The 20,881-nt window shown below is 48.4% G+C and overlaps 1 protein-coding gene across 2 annotated transcripts in view; it reads right to left on the bottom strand.

Annotated features, from left to right (window-relative positions):
• The window catches only part of LOC146867721 (microsomal triglyceride transfer protein large subunit-like), a 374,501-nt gene that overhangs the window by 105,674 nt on the left and 247,946 nt on the right, over positions 1-20,881 (bottom strand). The window lies entirely within an intron of this gene.

Raw genomic sequence — 20,881 nt, 5'->3', positions numbered from 1 at the left:
GCCACCATTGCTCCCCCCTGAGCTGTCCAAGCTGGCCCCGCCCCACTGACTCAGCATGGAAAAATAAAATGATAATAACCTCGAGTTATTATAATTTTATTTTTCCTTTATGGCACGGTTAAAAGGCAGTGGGGCGACGCTCTTCCGCCTTAGCGGAAGAGCCGCCCCTGAAAGGACTGATTACAAATTGTGCACTAATCCCGATTCAGGCACAAACAGGTCTACAAGTCATAAACAAATTACACCAAGCATAGGTGTTTGCCGGGATAAATGGAAATGGCAAGAAGTGCACATTCCAGTATTCTGCAATTCAGAAGAAAAAACAAGCACACGAACTGCATTACCACTTACTCTGAAGTCTGCAACTTTGAAGTTGATGCAAACTGCCACTTGCTAATGATCACAAATGGTAATTAGCAAGTGCATAGTTTGCACCTGTGAACAGCCTATGGCTTGTGATAAGGCCACTGTTAAAAATGGCCCTTTTTGCAGGGTCCAAACTTTTTGCTTATACCTCCAATTTTTCCTGACCTGCTGTTGTTGGTTTTAGGAATCTGGGCACTTTACCACTGCTATCCAGTGCTAAAGTGCATATGCTCTCTGTGAAATTTGTATTATGGATTGGTGTTTCTTTGATTGGCATATATGATTTACTGGTACACCCCTGGTAAATGCACTGAGTGTGCCAGGGCCTGTAAATCAAATGCTACTAGTGGGTCTGCAGCACACCCATATGAGCAGCCCTGAAAAGGTAACTCGACCTGCCACTGCAGAGTCTGCGCTCAGTTTGTAACTGCCATGTCGACCTGGCAAGTACTTGCCAGTCCCCAATGTTCCCTTTTCTTACAAATTAGTCACCCCTTAGGTAGGCTCAAGTTACCCCTGTGAGCAGGGTGCTGTGTATGTTAAAGGTAGGACATGTACAGGTGTGTGTGTGACATGTCCTGGTAGTGAATTACAGTGCATTTTGTTTTTCACTATGGAAAGGCTATCTGTCCAATAGGGTAGAATGGGAATTTATTTATAACATCTTATACATATAACTTCCTATTGGGACCAAATAGGAAGATAACGATTAAGATGCCTGAACTCAGAATGTTAAAGTTCATCTTTTAGTGAAGGTGATTTTTACATCCTGTGTTTAAAAATACCACTTTTAGAAAGTAGGCATTTTCTTGCTTAGCCATCCTGTGTGCTAGGATGTGTATTGACTGTCTTGCTTTGGAGTGACAGGGGCTGGGGTGCGCAGTGGATTCAGAGAGTCTGGATGAGTCAGGGCAGGGCTGAATAGACTTGGGCTGCATTCAGAGTAGTGGGAGGAGTTTTCAATAACCCCTGAATAGGCCAGTTCTGCATTTAGAGTGGTGGGAGGAGATTTCCCTTGCACCTGAATAGGCCCTGTCTGCCTTGGACAATGCAGTCTCTGCCTCCTGCAGGGAAGCTGGGTCAGAGAGGACCCAACTGGTTTGGACTAAGTACAGACATTCTCTGCCAGAGAGGAGAAAGGAAATTGGGGTATAAATATGGGGACCCAGACCCCAGAACTTTAGAACTCTTTTGGACCAAAAAGACTGCCAAGAAGAAGAGCTGGAGAAGCTGTGAGGAGAAAATACCACTTTGCTGAGTGCTTTGCTGTGTTGGTCGGCAGTGGCTGCTTCTGTCCTGGGCAGTGAAAGGAATGGACTGAACTTTCTACAACTTCTTTATTGAGTTTCTCCAAAGGCTTGAGGTAGAGCTTGCCTCCTCTTCAAGAAGTCTCAGGAACAGCAAAAACTTCAAGTTCTTCTGCCACCAGCACTGGGGACTGTGTGTTTTGTGCTGCAACAGAAGAAAAGGCAGCCTGACGCCGTCTACGATGCCGCTGCTGACTCCATGTCCTGAAGGCACCACAGAGGGCACTGCCACACCGCAACTCTGGTCTCACCGACGATGCCACCTGACGCTGTCACCGAGCCGCTGCTTGCACAGCGACCTGTGGGCACCGCACTTTGCACCTCCTCACTGCAGGATGCAGCCTGGTATCCCCGACACCGCTCAATACTGACATCGACATCGCTGCTTACACTGTGGTTTGAGGGCACCGCTCGTTAGTTACACAACGCACCATCCTCACCCCCCACCACAACCTTGGTCCACCGCTGCCGGTGCCATCGACTCCAGTTCATCAGCAGACGACAGCGCTGCAACAACGACAGCGCCGCTGCTTGCACTGTGGCTTGCCAGCACCGTGACGAGTACCGCATCACTTCCCACCACAGCCCTGGTCTCACCGAGGTCGCTGGACGACTGTGACTGAGCCGCTGTCTGCACCGTGACCTGAGCGCACCGCCGGCTGCACTGCTGCACTTCGCACCGCAGCCCCGACGCCCACCGACACCGGCAATCCCAACTTCAACCGCGAGGAGTTCGATCTGCAACGCATGTGATTTCAAGGGCCCCACAACTCCTGCACTGACCTCCGAAACTGATGCCTTCAGATGCCGGCCCTTCGGGCTCATCGAGCGGTCGCCAATGCCCTACATTTCTAAAGGTACTGTTTTGCTGGTCTTCCCGACATTGGTGCTGGCCCACGACACCTTGAACTGTTTGGATTTGTTGTTGTCAAGATGCAGAGAAATTCGTACTTGAGTGTTACACAGGAACAGAGATGCTGGTTCCCAACTCCCCCTCAAAGGCACTCCGGAGATCCAGTAAGATATCTAGATTCCAAGACTACCCTCTGGGGGGAAGGGGGAGTGGATAAAATAATAAACCAAGAAGAGACTGGTCCTGAAACTCGTCTTCTCTCCTTCGCCTGCTTCTTCTTCCGAACTGCAGACTGAATATTGTCTGAGAGAATCTAAATAGCAAACAAGATTAATTAATCACTTATTCTACTTTATTTCGCTCTTTCCTTTCTCTCCTAGAGTCTATGCCTACCCAAGTTTTCAAGTACTGTGCCTCTCCTCTATCTTCGTTGTGTTGCTTGCTCTTGTTTTCTTGTTTAAACACCAGACCGATTCACCTATCAAACAAATAATACTTTTAGCCCCTTCTACCTCCTACCTCACCTTGGGTAAGTATAATTGAATGGCTTTTACTTCACTTACTTCTTGAGTGGTGCTTCTATTCTTCTAAGTAATCTTGTTCTAACTGTCAGTTGTTTTAAAATGTAACTCTCCTCTTACTTTCTTGTAGGGTATTGCTGTGCAACTCTGTACTGGAAAGTATCTGTTATAAATCTTTGACCTTATACATCGTCTAACATTTTGTCTCAGGTTCGATAAACTTTCCTCTTATTAGCAGAGGAAACGGTCGAATACGTCTTGTGGGTAAGTATCTGTCTAAGCCTCAAGTCTTTCTATTTACATTATGCTTACGAAATATTCTATCTTTATTCAACTGTATTTTCACTTAGCTTATTTGTTCTCTTCTTTCTTTCCTCTGGATAACTTCGAGTGAACTTCTAGCCGCCAGGACTCCTTCTTCCTTTGACGAGAATAATGAGGAAGAAACACCAGGTACGAAGCTGGAAAATCTTTTGCACTGACCTAAACTACTCCCGACGGGACTAGCGGACGATATTCGGACGAATTCCCGACTGTTAGAGTCGGGGATCTCTGGTTGGCGCAAGGTCGCCCTTGTGTCAAGCAGGAACCCTCGCCTCCACGTCAGGGCGCAGGATAACCCCTCGCGAATGACCCTTGCTCACCCTCTAGGTGCGTGGCGTGAGCAGCCAAGGCGATTCCTCAGGCGTTGTTGGTTAAGCACTTACAATCGTACACACAGTAAATACATCAATCCCCCCAGAAACGGACACCAGACTTGGATATATATAAAAATACGATTCTTTATGTAAAAATAAGGTATATATATCTCAGCAGACTTATCACAAGACCAATAACGTTTTCGCTAGGCCACCAGGTTATAAAGCAGGCAAATGTTCTTTGTTCGTAGCTTCAAATGGAGACCTTGTAGTCTCTTGCAATTGTTACTTGTGGTTCCAGTACTCACAGAGATCGGCTCCTGCGAACGGGGAAATAAGGCGTTGCGGGCCCCGAGCCCGATACTGGAACTTCTTTCGTGATGTGGAGAGTCGGCACAGGTCGGTGCGACTCTCAGCTTGGGAAGTGTTCTTGGGTCCTCAATCAGCAGGTGTGGGCACGTAGGCAGGCGCGGCCAGCGACCCTTTAGCACGGCGGTGCAGGAGGGTCTCCACAGCGGGGGCGGCGCGGCCTGAGATGTCCGGGGATAGCGAAGCGGGGTCACAGGGCACGGTCAGTGCAGCTGGATGACCCGGCGTAGATCACAGTCGTCGGACGGCTTCCGGCAGGAGGGGTGATAGCGCGGTCAGCGCGCTCCAGTAGCAGGCGGTGACAGGGATGCAGGCGGCCTGGCCCGGGGACAGAGAGCGGCTCGGGACGGAGCGGGGCTCTCACGGGTTTGAGGCAGGCGAGCTTCTGAGTGTCACGGCCCTAGGAGGGGCGATGAGGGGCGCAGTCTCTTTTCCAGCGGGATGCCCACACGGCTCGAATTGGAGGATGAGCAAGAAGCACAGAGAACCCACTGTTCCTGGGGTTCAGTTCAGGGGGCAAGCTCGGATCAAGCCCTTGGAGAATGTTCAAGCACAAAGTAGCAAAGTCTTTTCAGTAAGTCTCTTCCTCTCCTTTCTCAGCAAGGCAAGCAGCAGGCCAGCTCATCCGGCGTCTTCTTCTCCTCCTAGTCGGGCAGAGGTTCTTTGTGGTAAACAGGATTCTGATTTCTTAGGAGCCAGGCTCCTACTTTTATACAGTGATTCTTTTGTTCTTTAGCGCCAGGGGGCCTGGGCCTGGCTCAGTCCAGTTCTGGAGCACTTTGTTATGGTGACTCTGCTCTTTCCTTTCAGCAGCAGGGCAGAGACATCAGCCGCTCCACAGGGGGTGGCGCCGGCTTTGTGGTGGCAGAGCACAGGTCTATTCAAGAGTCAAGGTGTACTCCTCCCACCCATCCTGGTGTAATCTCTCTACCCACCACCTGGCAGCCAGCCTGTCTCTGGGGATTCCCCAACCCTGCTCCTTACTGTTGCTAGGCAGAACACACACACACAGCAGAGGCGGACTGAAATGGCCAGGTCAGTAAACACTAACTTTCTAAAAGTAGTATTTACAAACCCAGGATATTAAAATAGACTTGACTACAAGAAGTATTTTATTATTCTGAGTTCAGGCATACTAAACTTGATATTCTACCATGCTCTATGAGTCCACTGGGGTCACAGCGTGTAGTGACTCCAGCAGCCCATTCTGGCCTATGGAGAGCAGGTAGCCTTCAATAGTGAAAAACGAAAATGGCTGTAATTCACTACTAAGACATGCCACACACATCAGGGCATGTCCTACCTTATGCCTACAATGCACCATGCCCTTGGGCCTACCAGAGGGGTGGCTAATATGTAGGTAAGGGAAGGTTGAGGGACTGGCAAGTGGGGGCACTTGCGCAGTCAGCGCGACAGTCCAGACTGCACGCAGGGTCTGCAGTGGCAGACCCTAGACACATTTTACTAGGCCGCTTCTGTGGGTGGCACAACCAGTGCTGCAGGCCCACCAGCCACATTCGCATTTACAAGCCCTGGCACTCCTGGTGCACTTTACTAGGGGCTGATAGTAAACCGAATAAGCCAAACATGGACACCAATCAATGTATACATTTTACCATAGGGAGAGCATATGCACCTTAGCACTGGTCAGCAGTGGTAAGGTGCCCAGAGTCATAAAACAGCCAACAACAGGTCAGAAAAAATACAGGAGGAAGGCAAAAAGTTTAGGGATGACCCTGCAAAAAGGGCCAAGTCCAACACAACCCCCTTCCAGCCGAAACGCAGGGTAGACCAATCACCACCGTGATGGTCTTCCCTGCTTGGGGCGATAGAACAAGGACCTGGCCCACAACTGCAGGGGCAGACTCCATTTCTACGCCAATCTGAACCTATCGGACTCCCTCTATCCATACTCTCAGGGCCCACCAAGCCAATCCATGGGGAACCCTTCTCCTCACCTGTGGACACCACCTGTACAGCACCTAACCTTAACTGGCCCACAGGTGTGTCCCAACAGACAGACAGCAAAATGCTACAGTGGCCACTGACAGTAGTCAGGGATGAGACCCAGGCCGTATGCCTCTCAGGGCTCTCAATCCTCTGTGGCGCCAGGGAGCGGGGGGCAGTAGCCCCAGGTGCTTGGCACCCTTTGTCCATTCTCCCCCTTGTCAGGTCAGGTATGACATCCTGGCACTGACCCACCAGCCCCAGGACTGTACCCGGCGGCTGGACCCAAGACTGGGGTGGCCTCTCCCACACCCGGTCCTTCTCCTTGGGGCTCTGTACCCTCCCACCTGGAGTGGTACCCCCTTCCAGAATTACCAGGGCACCTGGGGCAGGTGTCCTGCGCAATTCGCCCACCAGTTCAGGTGTTCTATCCTGCAACTGGGCGTCCAGGTCCGGGGGGACATCCTGAACCTGGCCCTCCAACCTAGGGTCTAAACCCTTCAGTTGAGCCGGGGTCAGAGGCGAGGACTCCCTCCCTCTGCACCCCCTTCCAGAGTACTTCCCACTCCCAACTGGCGTGGTACCCCCAGAAGCAACATGGGTCAGGACACTGATTACAGTAGTCCCACCCTCCAGGTCAGACAACACCTGAACCTGGCTTCCCAAGCCTGGGACCAACCCATGCGGTTGAACGCTCGCCTGGCGCACCACGACTTCCCGGGGAGCACGCATGCCCCCCCTGAGGGTGACACATAACTCATGTGTCGTGTGACAGTCTGCCTGGCGCTGATCTCCCGACCCCTGCCCATCTGACAGTGCCTGAAGATCCCCCAGGACAGAAGTGGTGTCGCCATGGTCACTCACGGGGGACGCAGCCCTTCTGGCTGGCCCCTGACCCACTGGTTCTTCCACTGGGGACTCTTTCCCCCTCTCACCCCTCAATCTGGACCTCTGCACCCTCCCAACTGGAGCGGTACTGCCAGACACCAGAACTGATGGAGGCCTGCTTACAGACACTCCCAGCTCACCAGACACTAGGGGATCCCCCTCAACGGGCGGCCCATCAGGACAGCCTAGGCTCCCCGCCTGGTGTTCCCTTAAAGAACCATCCAGGCTCTGAGACTGGGTTTCGGGCACCTGGGGGCACGCAGCCCCACACTCACTCCTTCTCCACTGAGACAGGACGTGAGCCCCTACACCCCTCCCACTACCATGGGACCTAGCTGGGCTACTCTGCACCACTTCCACCACTCTGGGTTGGAAGATACCTGAGCCACTCCCCACAGGGTCACTCCCCAATGCCTCTCCAGACCCTCTGGAATCCACCAAAAGGTCTGCCTCCAATGGGAGTTCTCTGCGGTCAGAGAACTCACTCTCCAACAGGTGTTGGCACAGCTCTGGAAAACAGGGACTTACAATATGCTCTCCCACAATTGGATCACACAGCCCCCTAGCAGGGTTAACCAAACTATCCTTCACCTTACCATCCAGTGCCTCACACACGTACTCCACACCACTCTCCTGAGACTGGCAAGACAGTATCTGACTGTCTCTTTCCCACAGCCCACACTCTTCTGGGCGGTCTTCACACTCACCCACCAGGACTTCAATTTTGGGGGAACCCCTCTCCCTGTACCTCTCAGCTAGAGTCAGTAGAGTGTCCCTCCCTCCACTAGGACTATGAACCCCTGCGCCAGTTACCCTATTCCCTTCAGGGACACTGCGCACTACTGGGGCTACCTCATGCCCTTGAACCTCCTGGTGTATGTTAACCCCCTCCTTCAAGTCAGGCGCCACATCTCTGGGTGTGCGTACTACTCTCTCAGCACTGTAAAACTCAATATTGCTGCCACCAGAGGGAGAGCGGTCTAAACTCTTGATCTTGCGATCCAACTCCCTCATTTTTAGATCATGATCCATTTGGCGTCGTTGTGCCTCCAAGGCCAACTTCTGCTTCTCCATTTCCATTTGTCCTGCCAACTTTGCCATCTCCATTGCATGCGCCCTGTCTGCTGCCCTGTCTGCCAGCTCCTCTGGGGACAGGACTCTGCTGGGCTCCTCAAGGTTGTCGGGTGGAATGATGTCCCCCGCATTCTGTGGGTCTCGTGACTCCTTCCAGGCTCTCAACGCCTTGGTGTACTGGTTCTTCCTCTTGAATCCAGCATGGGGAACTCGGAATTTTACACTGTAGCCTTTCAATTGCTCCATCGTGTAGCCTTCCAGTCTCTCCCAATCCACCTCATCTATTCCAGAAATCACAGAGAGCGCTCTTCCAGCAGAGAGTGAGCCAGGCATGGTTGCAGTAATGGCAGATGTCTCAACAAAGTTCAAAAATGAAAACCTGTGGCTGCGTTACTTGGTCTGCTCTCACTATCTGGTGATTAATAATTCACTGTATGCAAATTACAAGTGCAAATCCGAAATCCCAGCCGCTGCCAACAATGTTAGAGTCGGGGATCTCTGGTTGGCGCAAGGTCGCCCTTGTGTCAAGCAGGAACCCTCGCCTCCACGTCAGGGCGCAGGATAACCCCTCGCGAATGACCCTTGCTCACCCTCTAGGTGCGTGGCGTGAGCAGCCAAGGCGATTCCTCAGGCGTTGTTGGTTAAGCACTTACAATCGTACACACAGTAAATACATCAATCCCCCCAGAAACGGACACCAGACTTGGATATATATAAAAATACGATTCTTTATGTAAAAATAAGGTATATATATCTCAGCAGACTTATCACAAGACCAATAACGTTTTCGCTAGGCCACCAGGTTATAAAGCAGGCAAATGTTCTTTGTTCGTAGCTTCAAATGGAGACCTTGTAGTCTCTTGCAATTGTTACTTGTGGTTCCAGTACTCACAGAGATCGGCTCCTGCGAACGGGGAAATAAGGCGTTGCGGGCCCCGAGCCCGATACTGGAACTTCTTTCGTGATGTGGAGAGTCGGCACAGGTCGGTGCGACTCTCAGCTTGGGAAGTGTTCTTGGGTCCTCAATCAGCAGGTGTGGGCACGTAGGCAGGCGCGGCCAGCGACCCTTTAGCACGGCGGTGCAGGAGGGTCTCCACAGCGGGGGCGGCGCGGCCTGAGATGTCCGGGGATAGCGAAGCGGGGTCACAGGGCACGGTCAGTGCAGCTGGATGACCCGGCATAGATCACAGTCGTCGGACGGCTTCCGGCAGGAGGGGTGATAGCGCGGTCAGCGCGCTCCAGTAGCAGGCGGTGACAGGGATGCAGGCGGCCTGGCCCGGGGACAGAGAGCGGCTCGGGACGGAGCGGGGCTCTCACGGGTTTGAGGCAGGCGAGCTTCTGAGTGTCACGGCCCTAGGAGGGGCGATGAGGGGCGCAGTCTCTTTTCCAGCGGGATGCCCACACGGCTCGAATTGGAGGATGAGCAAGAAGCACAGAGAACCCACTGTTCCTGGGGTTCAGTTCAGGGGGCAAGCTCGGATCAAGCCCTTGGAGAATGTTCAAGCACAAAGTAGCAAAGTCTTTTCAGTAAGTCTCTTCCTCTCCTTTCTCAGCAAGGCAAGCAGCAGGCCAGCTCATCCGGCGTCTTCTTCTCCTTCTAGTCGGGCAGAGGTTCTTTGTGGTAAACAGGATTCTGATTTCTTAGGAGCCAGGCTCCTACTTTTATACAGTGATTCTTTTGTTCTTTAGCGCCAGGGGGCCTGGGCCTGGCTCAGTCCAGTTCTGGAGCACTTTGTTATGGTGACTCTGCTCTTTCCTTTCAGCAGCAGGGCAGAGACATCAGCCGCTCCACAGGGGGTGGCGCCGGCTTTGTGGTGGCAGAGCACAGGTCTATTCAAGAGTCAAGGTGTACTCCTCCCACCCATCCTGGTGTAATCTCTCTACCCACCACCTGGCAGCCAGCCTGTCTCTGGGGATTCCCCAACCCTGCTCCTTACTGTTGCTAGGCAGAACACACACACACAGCAGAGGCGGACTGAAATGGCCAGGTCAGTAAACACTAACTTTCTAAAAGTAGTATTTACAAACCCAGGATATTAAAATAGACTTGACTACAAGAAGTATTTTATTATTCTGAGTTCAGGCATACTAAACTTGATATTCTACCATGCTCTATGAGTCCACTGGGGTCACAGCGTGTAGTGACTCCAGCAGCCCATTCTGGCCTATGGAGAGCAGGTAGCCTTCAATAGTGAAAAACGAAAATGGCTGTAATTCACTACTAAGACATGCCACACACATCAGGGCATGTCCTACCTTATGCCTACAATGCACCATGCCCTTGGGCCTACCAGAGGGGTGGCTAATATGTAGGTAAGGGAAGGTTGAGGGACTGGCAAGTGGGGGCACTTGCGCAGTCAGCGCGACAGTCCAGACTGCACGCAGGGTCTGCAGTGGCAGACCCTAGACACATTTTACTAGGCCGCTTCTGTGGGTGGCACAACCAGTGCTGCAGGCCCACCAGCCACATTCGCATTTACAAGCCCTGGCACTCCTGGTGCACTTTACTAGGGGCTGATAGTAAACCGAATAAGCCAAACATGGACACCAATCAATGTATACATTTTACCATAGGGAGAGCATATGCACCTTAGCACTGGTCAGCAGTGGTAAGGTGCCCAGAGTCATAAAACAGCCAACAACAGGTCAGAAAAAATACAGGAGGAAGGCAAAAAGTTTAGGGATGACCCTGCAAAAAGGGCCAAGTCCAACACCGACGAATTATTTCTCTGGTACTAAAGTTCTGTGGAGCCTTTCCTGAACGTGCATACTCAGTTGAATCTTCAGTGAAGTGCGCGTTTGATTCAGCGCGCGCGCTTCACACAGCCTCAGAACACCTGTGGGGAAATAAACTAGACCGCCGCCGATTCGAAGGTGGCGGCCATCTTAGAGTGCCTTTTTCGGTTCAGTTTAGTCCAACCATTGGTCCTTGTCATTATTCTTTCTCTTGGGCCATGACTTTTGTCTTGCAATGTGCTCAATATTGTCAAGGCACCTTGTGGAGGTCTGACAGTACCCTCCAACAAAGGAGGTCCTCTCAATCTTGGCTTCATAGGGAATTTTTGGTGAAAAGATTTCACCAATCTTGGAGCATGAACATCTGATTCCAATTCCCAAGATAGCTCCTCTGGTCCATAGCCCTTCCAATCCACCAAGTAGTACAACCTTCTGTTAGTCTCCTTTGAATCGAGAATTTCTTTTACTTCAAACTCAGCTCCAGATTCTAAGTGGATGGGTTTTGGAGCCAGGTTTTTCCACAGTTCTGGTGGTGCTTTTTTCAACAACGACACATGAAAGACTGGATGAATTTTCAGCTTGGTTGGTAGCCTTAACCAATAAGTAACTTGAGACATCTTTTCTTCTATCAGATAGGGCCCAATAAATCTGGGTTGAAAATTTCTGTTACCTTTTAACCTAAGGTTCTTTGTGCTTAACCAAACACTGTCCCCTTTCTCTAAGAGAGGGCCCTCTCGTCTCCTTTTATCTGCATAAGTCTTATATTTGTTTTTGGCCTGTTCTAAGTTTTGAATAGCTGTTTGGTGGACTAGTTTTAGGTAAGATACTAAATCTTTTGCTGCTGGGACCGATAGATCAGTTTGTCTTATTGTGGAATTTGGGTGTCGGCCATAGTTCAGGTAAAATGGGGAATAGCCTGTAGAGACATTTTTGGCGTTATTGTGTGCAAACTCGGCTGCCCATAAATAACCCGACCACTCACCATCTTGTTTTAAAAGGAACAACCTTAGATACTGCTCTAACTCTTGGTTCACCCTCTCCGTTTGTCCATCTGTCTCAGGGTGGTAGCTGGTTGAATATCTGGCTTCGATCCCCAGGCCTTCTAGGAAGGCCTTCCAAAAACGAGACATGAATTGTGTACCCCTGTCTGAAATGACAACCTTTGGGATTCCGTGAATCTTCACTATCTGTGTACTGAAGTGTCTAGCTAGCTGCTTAGCAGTGGGAACCCCTTTTAGAGCCATGAAATGTGCCATTTTGGAAAATGCGTCTACTACCACTAGAATTGTGTTAAAACCTTGACTAAGAGGTAAATCTACTATTAGGTCTAGCGTGACCGTGTGCCATGGGAAGGGTGGTGTAGGCAGAGGTTGTAACAATCCCTTAGGAGCCTGCCGTTCAGATTTTCCCTGAGCGCAGATTTCACAGGTCTTAACATACTTTTCAATGTCTCTGGTCATGTGAGGCCACCAATAATGTCTTTTAATTAATTCTTCTGTCTTGGCTTCTCCCTTGTGTCCTGCCAAAGGAGCATCGTGACACTCGTACAAAGCTTGATTTTGTAATTCTTCGGTGGGCAAGTACAAGGCCCCCTTATAGTAAGGTAGCTGATGTTGAATTTCCCTCCCAGCTTCTCCTTTGACCCAATCTTGCATTTCTTCTGGACTCATGATTTTGGTTATTTGTTCCTTCAGGTCTATTGAGGTGGTGGCGCCGATGATTTTCGCACTTGGAATTATAGTTTGATTTTCTGTTTGACTCTTCTGATTGCTAGTTCCTAATCTGGAGAGGGCATCAGCCTTCCCATTTTGAGCCCCAGGCCTGTAAGTGATTACAAAGTCATAATCAGCAAAGTACAACGACCATCGAAGTTGTCTGGGAGTCAGCGTTCTAGCTGATTTCAGAAATTTTAAATTCCGGTGATCGGTGAAAACTGTTACTAGATGTTGAGCTGCCATGAGATAGTGTCGACATTCTTTGAAGGCGTCTTTAATGGCCAATAACTCCTTCTCCGTAATAGTGTAATTCACTTCAGCAGGTGTCAGTTTTCTTGACCTGTAGGCGACTGGATGCAACTGACCAGTTACTTTGTGCCGCTGGGATAACACTCCTCCGACTGCTAGATCAGAGGCATCAGTTTCAACGTAAAATGGTTCTGAAGGATCTGCATGTAAGAGTATTGGAGCAGTGGTGAAATCTTTCTTCAGAGATTTAAAGGCTTCTTCAGTTTCCTCAGTCCATTCAAAGTGGATTCCTTTCCTGAGTAATCGTGTAAGGGGAAGTATTTTCCGTGAGAATTCGCTGATAAACCTTCTGTAGAAATTTGCGAACCCTATAAAACTCTGGACCTCCTTAACACTTTCAGGGGACTTCCACTCAACCACAGCCTTGATTTTTCGTTCATCCATGTTTATCCCAGTTGGAGAAAGGACAAAACCTAAGAACTCCACCTGTGAGACATTGAATGCACATTTTTCTAGTTTCACAAACAGCTTGTTTTCTCTGAGCTTCTGTAAGACTCCTCTGACTTCCCCTCGATGCTTATCTTTGTTGGAAGAATAAATCAGAATATCATCAATGTACACAATCGTGCATTGATCTATATATTCATGGAGTATGTCATTTATAAAATATTGGAAGGCCGCCGGGGCATTGCATAGACCATACGGCATGACTTGATATTCGAATAGTCCAAATTTCGTTCTGAAAGCTGTCTTCCACTCATCTCCTTCGCGCATTCGAACAAGGTGGTAAGCTCCTCTAAGATCGAGTTTGATATATATCTGTGCTCCTTTCATCTGATCCAATAGAACCAAAATGAGTGGAAGCGGGTAACGATTTTTCTTGGTGATCTTATTGATAGCATGATAATCAATACAGGTCCTCAAATCGCCTTCCTTCTTCGGCACAAAAAATAGAGGCGAAGATACTGGAGACTGTGATGGCCGGATAAAACCATTTGCTAGGTATTTGTCCAAGTATTCCTTTAATTGATGATGTTCCTTTTCTGTTAGGGCATAAACTCGACTGCAAGGCAGACTAGAGCCCGGTTCAAGATCTATCTTACAATCATACACTCGATGGGGTGGCAATTGTTCTGCCTCTGTTTCATTGAAAAAATCTTCAAAATCTCGATATTCGTGTGGAATTTCTTGGGAATTGACGACGGACTCTGATACTCCAGTCGTACACAACGAATGAGCAGGATTACATTCATTCGATTTTTCCTTCGCTTCAAAACAGTTCTTCTTGCAATACTCCGAATCCATTACTATTGTCCTGGAGCTCCAATTAATGGTTGGGTTGTGTTCAGTAAGCCAGGGCAGACCTAAGATGAGCTGAAACTGGGGTGCGTCAATTAAGTTGAATTGAATTACTTCTTCGTGGCCATCACTAGACACGAGTTGCACCTGCTCTGTATGGCTCACTATGGGTCCGGAGGAGAGGTTCGTTCCGTCTACTGCCCGGACTGGTTCACTCTTAGGTTTCAGTATTGCTCGCAAACCCACCTTGGCTGCAAATTTTAAATCGCAAAAGTTTACGGTGGCTTCAGAATCTATCATTACTGAAACCTCTATCAAGGTTATTTGTCGAAACTTAATTACCATGGATAAAACCAAGTGCGGGGCCGATGACTGCAGGGTATTCGCTACTTGATGTTCCTGTGGAGTTGATTTTTGATTAGCATCCACCGGTCCAACTCCCGCTACAGGTGGTGCTGCAAGTTTTCCTTCGGCTTAAAGGAAGTCTTTGGTTTCTTTGGACATCCTCTCACGAAATGGCCACTGGAGCCACAGTACATACATAAATTGCCTGTTCTCCTCTTCTCCTTTTCCTCTCTTGTTAAAGGACCTCTTATCGTTCCTATTTGCATGGGTTCCGAACCCATCTGCCCATCTGTAATTCTGGTGCCTTCTGACCGAACCCTATCAAATCTGGGAATCGTTGGTTTAAAATCTCTTATTTTTTCTCCTTTTCTTTCACCTTGACGGAAGTCTATCTCTAAGACCAGATCTACCAACTCTGAGATTTCCGTTGGTCGATTTGGTATCTGCGCCAGCACGTCTTTGAGTTCGTCTCTCAGCCCTCTGTAAAAAACTGCAGCTCTTTTACTCTCGGGCCAGTCAGTTTCCACTACCAATTTGTAAAACTGTGCGAAATATGCCACAAGGTCTCGGTTTCCCTGCCTTAAATCAAGTAATTCATTATCAACTGCTTGAGAGATTCTTCGCCTGTCAAAAATCCGAAGAAATTCTTGCTTGAATGCTTCGTAATTTTGCAATAGAGGGTCATCACGGGAAACCAGAGGCATGGACCAAGACGCCGCATCTCCACTCAAATATGACAACACAAAGGCCACCCTTGACTGCGCATCTGGGAAAATTGAAGGGCGACACATGAAGTGTAAAGAGCACTGAGTGATGAATATCTGCGCCTTTTGTGGGTCCCCACTAAATCGCCCTGGGGGGGCTAACGGTAGAACTGGGGACAAAGAATGGATTACTTGTGTTGCTATTCTGCTTGGGCCTTCAACAGGGGGATCTAATGTTTCTTGTCTTGTACTAAATGGTTGCCTTAATCTCTGAGCCAATTCCACCGTTTCTTTCCTTGAGTTTACTACCTCTTCTCTAAGACTCTGATTTTCCTCTCTTACTGCCACCAACTCCTCCTGTATAGTCTCTAAAACCGTTCCTAAGGTCTGCAAGTTTATTGCTTCAGCCATCTCTGTCCGGGTGCAAGTTGTTTAAAACGTGGGCACTTCACTCTGTCAAGATGCAGAGAAATTCTTACTTGAGTCTTACACAGGAACAGAGATGCTGGTTCCCAACTCCCCCTCAAAGGCACTCCGGAGATCCAGTAAGATATCTATATTCCAAGACTACCCTCTGGTGGTAAGGGGGAGTGGATAAAATAATAAACCAAGAAGAGACCGGTCCTGAAACTCGTCTTCTCTCCTTCGCCTGCTTCTTCTTCCGAACTGCAGACTGAATATTGTCTGAGAGAATCTAAATAGCGAACAAGATTAATTAATCACTTATTCTACTTTATTTCGCGCTTTCCTTTCTCTCCTAGAGTCTATGCCTACCCAAGTTTTCAAGTACTGTGCCTCTCCTCTATCTTCGTTGTGTTACTTGCTCTTGTTTTCTTGTTTAAACACCAGACCGATTCACCTATCAAACAAATAATACTTTTAGCCCCTTCTACCTCCTACCTCACCTTGGGTAAGTATATTTGAATGGCTTTTACTTCACTTACTTCTTGAGTGGTGCTTCTATTCTTCTAAGTAATCTTGTTCTAACTGTCAGGTGTTTTAAAATGTAACTCTCCTCTTACTTTCTTGTAGGGTATTGCTGTGCAACTCTGTACTGGAAAGTATCTGTTATAAATCTTTGACCTTATACATCGTCTAACATTTCGTCTCAGGTTCGATAAACTTTCCTCTTATTAGCAGAGGAAACAGTCGAATACGTCTTGTGGGTAAGTATCTGTCTAAGCCTCTTAACTTAGTGCAAGTCTTTCTATTTACATTATGCTTACGAAATATTCTATCTTTATTCAACTGTATTTTCACTTAGCATATTTGTTCTCTTCTTTCTTTCCTCTGGATAACTTCGAGTGAACTTCTAGCCGCCAGGTCTCCTTCTTCCTTTGATGAGAATAATGAGGAAGAAACCCTAGATACGAAGCTGGAAAATCTTTTGCACTGACCTAAACTACTACCGACGGGACTAGCGGACGATATCCGGACGAATTCCCGACAAATTATTTCTCTGGTACTAAAGTTCTGTGGAGCCTTTCCTGAACGTGCATACTCGGTTGAATCTTCAGTGAAGTGCGCGTTTGATTCAGCGCGCGCGCTTCACACAGCCTCAGAACACCTGTGGGGAAATAAACTAGACCGCCGCCGATTCGAAGGCGGCGGCCATCTTAGAGTGCCTTTTTCGGTTCAGCTTAGTCCAACCATTGGTCCTTGTCATTATTCTTTCTCTTGGGCCATGACATTTGTCTTGCAACGTGCTCATTATTGTCAAGGCACCTTGTGGAGGTCTGACAGTTGTTAACGATGCCGTGATAGCCCCAGACGGAGCTATTGACTTCAAGGAACTGTATTTTAAGTTTATTTTGATTACTGAAGATTTCTGAGAAATGTATGGTGAATTTTTAACATTTTTGGTCTTGTTGTGGTTATATAAAATTATTGGATATTTTTCTAAACTGGTGTGGTGTCCTCTTGTAGTGCTTTCACTGTGTTACTGTTGGTTATGTGCAAATGCTTTACACACTGCCTCTAAGATAAGCCTGCCTGCATGTGCCAAGCTACCAAGGGGGTGAGCAGGGGTTATTTTAGGAGTGTAACTCCCTTATCCTGACTAGAAGGAAGGGTCCCTACTTTGACAAAGGTGCAAACCTTTGCCAACTAGAGAATCCCATTTCTAACTGGCACCTCATAAGATAAAAACTTAATGGATTCCTTTTTAAATTGTTTATTCTTGACTACTCTGGTGATGCGAAGCAGAACTGACTGAGCAGCTGACATGTTCACTGACATGTTCACTCAGTAAAAAGACCATGGCAAATTCACATATTATCATGCTCATAATTATCTGCACACCTTGTTTGGGGCTTAAAGAACAAGTTGCTTACCTTTGTTAATACTCTTTCTGGTGGGAACTCTATTAACAGCAGAATCCTTACTTTTTGAACACTTCACCAGGTGTAAGACTGGATCCAGAAACTTTTTCAGCAGTACCTCTGCATGCTGTTAGGCTTCACAATGAGACCACTCTGGAAATTACTTCCGGAGTCTTTATAGTCGCCACTCCTATGTGTGGACAACAGTTACTTTTAAATCTGTCCGTGCCCCTTGGTACCAAGCTCCAAAAGCAGATTAGCTGTGACCAATGTGAAGATTCTTAGACTTGAGATCTTATTAATGGAGAGAGCCCATTTGAAAGAACTGTAAGGTGTAAAGGTCAGTGAGAAATCTGCAGTTAGATAGAAACTCTGCGAGAAAGAGTATTACCAAAGGTAAGTAACTTGTTCTTCTGATAGAGACTTATAACCACAGATTATTCACTTTTTTAATAGATACCAGGACAGTACCTGTTAGGAGATGAGTTTGTGAATGTAGCTGAAACCAAAAAGTCCAGTAGGACTGAGAGGACAATATGCCCCTCTAGTCGAACCTGGCTGTCCAGATAGTTGTCCTTTCTGAACGAATAGAGTGACGCCCACACAGCTGTCTGGCAAATGTCCAGATAAGAAACTCCATGTAGCATCTTCGGCCCTGGTAAAATGAGCTTGAAGTCCTTCTGAAGGCTGCTTTTTGGCCAATGTGTAGCAGATCGTGGTGCAGAGTACAATCCAGTGGGAGATGGTTCATTTCTGCACAACCATACCTTTTTTCAATCCAGCGACCCCATAAAGAGCAGATTGTCCAATTGTTGTCCTCTAGTACAATCAATGTTAAAGTTCAGTGCTGCTAGCAATGGTGGTCTCCCCACTTCTTTAGAGGGGTGAGGCAGAGCAAAGAATGCTGGCAGAGTGATGGCTTGACCGATGATGAACAGTGTCGCAGCTTTCAGCTAGTAGGATGCTCACATTTGCAGAAACAGTTAGTCTGAGAAGTAGAAGCTGAATGCTGGGTTAATATGAAGAGCTTAAAGCTTACTCACTTGCTGGGAAGAGATGATGGTGGTGAGGAATTGGAGGGTGGCAAGCTGAAAATGACAGCTGTGGAGCAGCTCAAAGGGAGGGAATATTGTAAGGTCCGGGGGGGCACCACCAGGAAAATTCCTTGATAGTCCTACCATTTTTAGAAGCATAGTGCCTCCGGGAACAGGGTACTGCAGGTTAAACACCACCATCCCGTCAACCAGGGTCAAGGGCTGACAACACCTGGGCCAGTGTGAACATCTTGAATATTTCCTAGTGGAGGAAGGTATTGAGAGGGCTCAGGCTGAAATTAGTACAAAGCCCTCCGTCCTCCTTTGGTGGCAGAAAGTAGCAGGAATAACAACCATGACCTAAATCTGGTGCAGGCACCCTCTCGATAGCCCCTTTGGCCAAAAGGTCTGGCACATCCTTACGTAAGAAGGCCATATGGCTCTCCGTTAGACCTTCTGGAGGCCGAAGAAGGTGCAGGGGAAAGGTAATGAAGGGCAAGGAGTACACCTTTCTGACTATCTGCAGGACTCACCTGTCTGATAATATTGTCTGCCAACCCAGCAGACAATTTTGGATCATGCCTCCAAATGGGTGGCTGTGCTTCACTAAGAGCACAAGAAAGTGATTTAGAAGGTGATGCTGCAGAGGGTGAGGGCACTGGACTGAGTGGTTCGCTGAATTTGACCATTCGGTGGTGTCCAACACGGCCGTAAAAATGATGGCCACTCTGCTGAGCATGAATTGACTGCCTGTAAGGGGAACCCCCGCCGAAGCCATGAAGGCAACGGAAGGCCTGATGCGGCTGCTGACATAGGACAGATAAGCTCAGGGAGCATATCTGTGGCCCTGATCTCTGAACCACTCCAGAGCGATCTGCCTTGTCCCCAAACAGGTGAGTACCATCAATGGGCATGTCCATGTGGGACAATTAGACATTGCCTGAAATACCCCTTAACTGCAGCCAAGCATGGCAGCAAATGGCAACGCTGATGTAATTGGCTTGCCCGAAGGAATTAGTGGTGTCTAAGTCACAATGAATTATGAACTTGGCTGCATCACAACCATCCTGTATAGCTTGAGTTAGAACAGGTCGGAGATCTTCCGGGATACCTTGGAGGACTTGAGCCACCAAATCCTAAAGTGTGTGGGAATAGCAACCCAGCAGGCAACTGGCATTCACGGACCTGAAGACCATGCTGAGGGATTAAAATATCTTCTTCCCTAAGAGCTCTACTCATTTGGACTCTCTATCGGGGGAAGTAGTTGAATATGTATTTGGATCTGTCCAACTGGTAGATGCCTGCATCACCAAGATTTCCAGTGAAGGATGCTGAGACAAAAGTGCGGGGTCACCCGGTGCAAGGTAATGGCGTCTCGCGATTTAGTGATTGACTAGGGGCCAGAGCAGGGTTTGGCCCACGTCCCTAAGAGAGTATCCCTCAGTGCCTCATTGAAGAGAAGGAGGGGCTCAGTAGGTATTTACCTCAGCTGATGCACTTCTGTCAAGACATTGGTTTTGATCTTGAATGTGGGGAGCGGGAAGTCAATGACTTCAGTTGCCTTATGCATGACCATTGTGTATGAAGAACTCTCCTCAATGACAGGGCCTAAGGGTGAAGGAGTCTTGACTCAAGGGAAGTGTCAAGACCACTAGACTCTTGAAGGTCATCATACCAATTTTGTTCTTGGTATGGTTGTCCTAACTCATTGCCAGCATCATAATTGTTGTTTGAATCCGTACCAAGTAAGGAATGCAACAAAAGTGTAATTTCCTTGCGGAGGTGGGAAGTCAAATGGGGTAGGTGGCACTTTGATGGAAAGCGAGAGCAATCTTGGTTGAGGTTGCAGAGGCACCAGAATTTGGAGTCAAAGAGCACAATGGTAACCTCATCCTCCGATGTCAATGGAGTCAGAATCATGGCTCCAAGTACCATTGTGGAGTGTGGCACCGGAGGCAGAGGCGGTGCAGGAGCCAAAGAAGGCCCAGTGGTGGATTTGGATAGTCCAATTGGTGCTAAGGAGGAACCTGCCGGCGGTATCACAGATAGGGGGTCCCCTTAACTCCTATGAGCCCATAGGCAACCCAGAGGGAGTAGGTAAGTATCTGAAGAGTGGGAGCAAGGCCTTGCAGAACTTTTCAATCTGTCTCTGCCTTGGCCCCGGAAACTCGGGTTGTGCCAGGACAAGTTGCAGAATGGGGTCCGAGTTCAACCATCTTTGGGAGTGAGATCAAGAGGTATCAGAACGCTCTTGCTCCTTCTCTGGACAATGTCAGTGGCAGGAACGGGCCTAATATCGATTGGATTTTTAATGCTTTTACTATGATTTACCCTTCCACTTGGAGAGCAATGACAACAGACCTCAGGAATGACTCCTGCAACTTCAGGACCGAGAACCGGACTAGGACTGACCCTTCGACTTGAACTGGTCTTGTTGCAGAGTCTTTCGGTGCTTGCCAACAATAGAGTTCCGCCTCACAGTCTCATTTGGCCTTCGGGTTTATCGACAGCCAGT

This window comes from Triturus cristatus, chromosome 1_2 (assembly GCF_964204655.1).
Source record: "Triturus cristatus chromosome 1_2, aTriCri1.1, whole genome shotgun sequence".
In the NCBI taxonomy this organism is placed as follows: Eukaryota; Metazoa; Chordata; class Amphibia; order Caudata; family Salamandridae; genus Triturus; species Triturus cristatus.
The sequence above is the reverse complement of the archived record's forward strand: the minus strand, read 5'-3'. Positions and strand labels throughout refer to the sequence as shown.